Genomic DNA, 6,382 nt, shown 5'->3' with positions numbered 1-6,382 from the left:
ACTATTGACTTTCGTACTTGCATATAGGGAATCACAAACCTTAACACCAATATTCTTACTAAAGCATAATTACTCACCAAGAAAACTCACATAGCACATCATCATATCTCAAAACTATTACTAAGAATCAAGTTTATTTTGTCCAATGATCTTCATGAAAGTTTTTATTATATCCTTCTTGGATATCTATCACTTTGGGACTAATTTTTATGTGTTGCTTTTGACAAGCTCCAACAAATATAAGTGAAGATCATGAGCATAATATTTTTCTTTCTCTCAAATTAATTTAAGTGAAGCAAAAGAGAATTTCTTGAAAATTACTAAAGCAGACCATGCTCAAATAGATATAAGTGAAGCACTAGAGCAAGTCCATTGCTCATAAAAATTTAAGTGAAGCATAGAGAGCAATTCTAACAAGTCATGACATAATTTTGGCTCTCTCAAATAGGTTTGTCCAGCAAGGATTGATGACTTAAAACATAAGATAAAACAAGCAAATACTCATATCATACAAGATGCTCCAAGCAAAACACATATCATGTGACGAATAAAAATATAGTTTGAAGTGAAATACCGATGATCGTTGCCACGAGCCACAAGACGAGATTTAACGCTAAAGAGAACCATCAGAGCGAGTCTTAATCTTATAGACCCACTTACAAGTGATAGGGCGAACACGGGGAGGAAGAGAAACCAGATCCCACGTGTCGGTGGGTTCAAGGGCAGCAATCTCCTCGGCCATGGCAAACTTCCATTCAGGATGAACAATAGCATCTTGATAAGAAGTCGGCTCAACAACGGTCGAAAGACCATAGCGAGAAGGAGAATATCGATTAGGGGGTGGACAAGGCCGAGAACAAAGACCATAAGTCGGCTGAGAGGAGGAAGACGACACATCAGAAGTAGAGGGCACATTAGTAGACTCATCCACAACACGTCGACGACGAGTATAATGGAATGGAAAGGAGGGGAGAGGTGGAATCACTGGAGGTGGAGACGGGGAATGTATCACTGATGAAGGTGGAGAAGAGGAAGGTATCGGTGATGAAGGTGGAGAAGAGGAATGTATCGGTGATGAAGGAGGTGAGTCATGTGATGAGGGAGAAGAAACCATAGGAGAGGACTGAGTAGGATCTGCAATAGTGGGACGAGGAGTAGGAATACTACTGGGCACAAAGGAAGGTATATCCGGAAAGGTAAGAAAAGAGATGTCCTCCATGGAAAAGGCCAAGGAGGATGGGCGAGGGTAGTAGGGACGAGACTCATCAAAGGTGACATCCCGAGAAATACGCATCCGGCGACCGGCGGGATCCCAACACCGATAGCCCTTATGCTCATCACTGTATCAGAGAAAGACACACTCAACATATTGAGCGGTCGGTTTGGTGCATTCATGAGGGACAAGCAAAACATAACAAACACAACCAAACAAGCAAAGCGCGGAATAATCAGGAGAACGACCAGAAAGATGCTCAAGAGGAATACCACCTTGCAGAGTAGCATATGGCTGAAGGTTGATGAGATAGGTGGAAGTGGTAATAGCCTCAGCCCAGAAGTGAGGCGGGCAAGAGGCAGCGATCATCATCGCATGTGTCATCTCAAGAAGATGAACATGCTTGCACTCGGCCACACCATTCTGAGCATGAGCACTAGGACAAGAGAACTGAGCAAGAGTACCCTGCTCAGTAAGGAATCCTCACAGCGCATGGGAGATATACTCACCAGCCGAATTTGCGCGAAAACACGAATAGGAGTAGAAAACTAGGTATGAACCATGGCAACAAATTTTTTGTATATAGTAAGACCTCACTATGAGAAGACATGAAATAGATCCTAGTGTACCGAGAAAAATCATCTATAAAGATAATATAGTAGCGATGACCCCCTTTCGAAGGAAAGGGAGCCGGACCACAAACATCAGAGTGAACGAGATCAAAAGGGCGTTTGGACAGTGACTCACTATGAGGTTAAGGTAGCTGAATCTGCTTGCCAAGCCTACAACCCAGATAATCCAATGAAGCGTTACCGGAGACAGACCCCAGAACACCGTGATGAACCAAAGACGAGAGACAAGAACCACATAAATGGCCAAGATGATGATGCCACTTCTGATAAGTGCTAGTAGATGCAGCAACAGGGGCTGCGAGACTGGCGGCGGTGGCAGCGCAGGGAAGATAAAGCCAGTCAAGCTCCCAGAGACCATTAGAGCGTCGAGGGCTGGCACTAAGCAAAGCGCCCGTGCGACGATCCTGAACAGAACAGGAATCAAAGTCGAGAATCCCCACAACTAGAGTCAACAATCCGACCACCAGATATGAGCTGCATAGTAAGTCGAGGAACATGAGCGACAGAAGGAACATGAAATGAAGAAGTGTTAAGAGTGCCTTGACTAGCTACAGGGAGGGGAGTACCATCAGCTGTAAGAACACGAATAGAAGACTCGACGGGTCAAACGGTTGTCAAAGTAGAAGAATCATAAGTCATATGAAAATATGCTCCAGTATCAAGAATCCATGGGGATGTACCTGAATGAGTAAAAGGTGGTTTCTCAATGCGAGAAGAGTCGGTCACAGAACCTGCAGAACCAGTCGGTGAAGACTCTGAAGCAGCAAGCAGACTTCGGAGCTGCACAATTTCGCGCGGAGACAGGGACACAACAAAAGAGGTCGAGGTAGGAACACCAGCCGCTTGTAGAGTCGACCGAGTGTAGCGAGTCGATGTATAGCGACCACCGCCGCCCACAGAAGCTACGAGAGGAGTCGGCATAGTGCGACCACCGCTGTGCGCGGAAGCTGCGAGAGGAGTCAACATAGAGCAACCACCGCCACGCGCGAAGGCCGCGAGAGGAGTCGACGTATGCTACCTCTTGAGAACATCGTTGGTTTTCCCTTGAAGAGGAAAGGGTGATGCAGCAAAGTAGCGTAAGTATTTCCCTCAGTTTTTGAGAACCAAGGTATCAATCCAGTAGGAGGCTACGCGCGAGTCCCTCGCACCTGCACAAAACAAATAAATCCTCGCAACCAACGCGATAAGGGGTTGTCAATCCCTACACGGTCACTTACGAGAGTGAGATCTGATAGATATGATAAGATAAGATTTTGGTATTTTTATGATAAAGATGCAAAGTAAAATAAAAGGCAATGCAAATAACTAAGTGTTGGAAGATTAATATGATGAAGATAGACCCGAGGGCCATAGGTTTCACTAGTGGCTTCTCTCAAGAGCATAAGTATTTTACGGTGGGTGAACAAATTACTGTTGAGCAATTGACAGAATTGAGCATAGTTATGAGAATATCTAGGTATGATCATGTATATAGGCAACACGTCCAAGACAAGTAGACCGACTCCTGCCTGCATCTACTACTATTACTCCACACATCGACCGCTATCCATCATGCATCTAGAGTATTAAGTTCATAAGAACAGAGTAACGCCTTAAGCAAGATGACATGATGTAGAGGGATAAATTCATGCAATATGATAAAACCCCATCTTGTTATACTCGATGGCAACAATACAATACGTGCATTGCTGCCCCTACTGTCACTGGGAAAGGACACCGCAAGATTGAACCCAAAGCTAAGCACTTCTCCCATTGCAAGAAAGATCAATCTAGTAAGCCAAACCAAACTGATAATTCGAAGAGACTTGCAAAGATAACCAATCATACATAAAAGAATTCGGAGAAGATTCAAATATTGTTCATAGATAAACTTGATCATAAACCCACAATTCATCGGTCTCAACAAACACACCGCAAAAGAAGATTACATCGAATAGATCTCCACAGGAGAGGGGGAAAACTTTGTATTGAGATCCAAAAAGAGAGAAGAAGCCATCTAGCTAATAACTATGGACCCGAAGGTCTGAGGTAAACTACTCACACTTCATCGGAAGGGCTATGATGTTGATGTAGAAGCCTTCCGTGATCGATGCCCCCTCCGGCGGAGCTCCAGAACAGGCCCCAAGATGGGATCTCGTGGATACAGAAAGTTACGGCGGTGGAATTAGGGTTTTGGCTCCGTATCTGATCATTTGGGGGTATGTAGGTATATATAGGAGGAAGAAGTACGTCGGTGGAGCAACATGGGGCCCACAAGGGTGGAGGGCGCGGCTGGGGGGTAGGCGCGCCCCCTACCTCGTGGCCTCCCTGTTGGTTGCTTGACATAGGGTCCAAGTCTCCTGGATCTTCTTCGTTCCAAAAATCACATTCCTGAAGGTTTCATTATGTTTGGACTCCGTTTGATATTCCTTTTCTTCGAAACCGTAAAATAGGCAAAAAAAACAGCAATTATGGGCTGGGCCTCCTGTTAATAGGTTAGTCCCAAAAATAATATAAAAGTGTATAATAAAGCCTAATAATGTCCAAAACAGTAGATAATATAGTATGGGGCAATCAAAAAATATAGATACGTTGGAGATGTATCAAGCATCCCCAAGCTTAATTCCTGCTCGTCCTCGAGTAGGTAAATGATAAAAACAGAATTTTTGATATGGAATGCTACTAGGCATAATTTCAATGTAATTCTTCTTAATTGTGGCATGAATATTCAGATCTGAAAGATTCAAGATAAAAGTCTAATATTGACATAGAAATAATAATACTTCAAGCATACTAACTAAGCAATTATGTCTTCTCAAAATAACATGGCCAAAGAAATTCATCCCTACAAAATCATATAGTTTAGTCGACTGCCGGAGAGGAGGAGGGAGATGGCTGGAGCGGTCGGGGCTCGCCAGCATTGCGTGGAAGAGGTGGTCGGAGTCGGGGAAGGAGGGGGCCGTCGGATCCAGGGTTGCTAGAGCTCGGGGCAGCGGAGGATCTCGGCAGGTGACGCAGGAAGAGGTGGACCGGCGACGCGGTTGGCGGCGGCGGCGGGCGAAGGCGGCTACTACGTCTTATGCTTGCGTTGGTTTTCCCCGAAGAGGAAGGGATAATGAAGCAGAGTAGCGTAAGTATTTCCCTCAGTTTTTGAGAACCAAGGTATCAATCCAGTAGGAGCCCATGCTCAAGTCCCTCGTACCTGCACAAAGCGATAACTACTCATAACCAACGCGATTAGGGGTTGTCAATCCCTTCACGGTCACTTACGAGAGTGAGATCTGATAGATATAATATTTTTTGGTATTTTTGGTATAAATATGCAAAGTAAAAAGTAAAAGCAAAGTAAAAAAGCAAAGCAAGATTAAAGTGATGGAGATTGATATGATGATAATAGACCCGGGGGCCATATGTTTCACTAGTGGCTTCTCTAAAGAGCATAAGTATTCTATGGTGGGTGAACAAATTACTGTTGAGCAATTGACAGAATTGAGCATAGTTATGAGAATATCTAGGCATGATCATGTATATAGGCATCACGTCCGTGACAAGTATATCGAAATGATTCTGCATCTACTACTATTACTCCACTCATCGACCGCTATCCAGCATGCATCTAGAGTATTAAGTTAAAAACAGAGTAACGCCTTAAGCAAGATGACATGATGTAGAGAGATAAATTCATGCAATATGAAATAAACCCCATCTTGTTCTCCTCGATGGCAACGATGCAATACGTGCCTTGCCGCACCTTCTGTCACTGGGTAAGGACACCGCAAGATCGAACCCAAAGCTAAGCACTTCTCCCATGGCAAGAACTACCAATCTAGTTGGCCAAACCAAACGGATAATTCGAACAGACTTGCAAAGATAACCAATCATACATAAAAGAATTCAGAGAAGATTCAAATATTATTCATAGATAGACTTGATCATAAACCCACAATTCATCGGTCTCAACAAACACGCCGCAAAAGGAAGATTACATCGAATAGATCTCCACAAGAGTGGGGAGAACTTTGTATTGAGATTCAAAGAGAGAGAAGAAGCCATCTAGCTACTAACTATGGACCCGGAGGTCTGAGGTAAACTACTCACACTTCATCGGAGAGGCTAGGATGATGTAGAAGCCCTCCGTGATAACGGCCCTCTTCCGGCGGAGCTCCGGAACAGGCCCCAAGATGGGATCTCGTGGATACAGAAAGTTGCGGCGGTGGAATTAGGTTTTTGGCTCCTGTTCTGATCGTTTGGGGGTACGTGTGTATATATTGGAGGAAGAAGTACGCCGGAGGAGCAACGAGGGGCCCACGAGGCAGGGGGCGCGCCCTAGGGGGGGGCGCCCCCACCCTCGTGACCGGCTCTTTTGTTCCTTGGAGCAGGGTCCAAGTCTCCTGGATCACGTTCGGTGAGAAAATCACGTTCCCGAAGATTTTATTCCGCTTGGACTCCGTTTGATATTCCGTTTATCCGAAACACTGAAATAGGCAAAAACAGCAATTCTGGGCCGGGCCTCCGGTTAATAGGTTAGTCCCAAAAATAATATAAAAGTGGAAAATAA

The sequence above is a fragment of the Triticum dicoccoides genome, chromosome 5A (assembly GCF_002162155.2).
Source record: "Triticum dicoccoides isolate Atlit2015 ecotype Zavitan chromosome 5A, WEW_v2.0, whole genome shotgun sequence".
NCBI classification, from domain to species: domain Eukaryota; kingdom Viridiplantae; phylum Streptophyta; class Magnoliopsida; order Poales; family Poaceae; genus Triticum; species Triticum dicoccoides.
The sequence above is the reverse complement of the archived record's forward strand: the minus strand, read 5'-3'. Positions refer to the sequence as shown.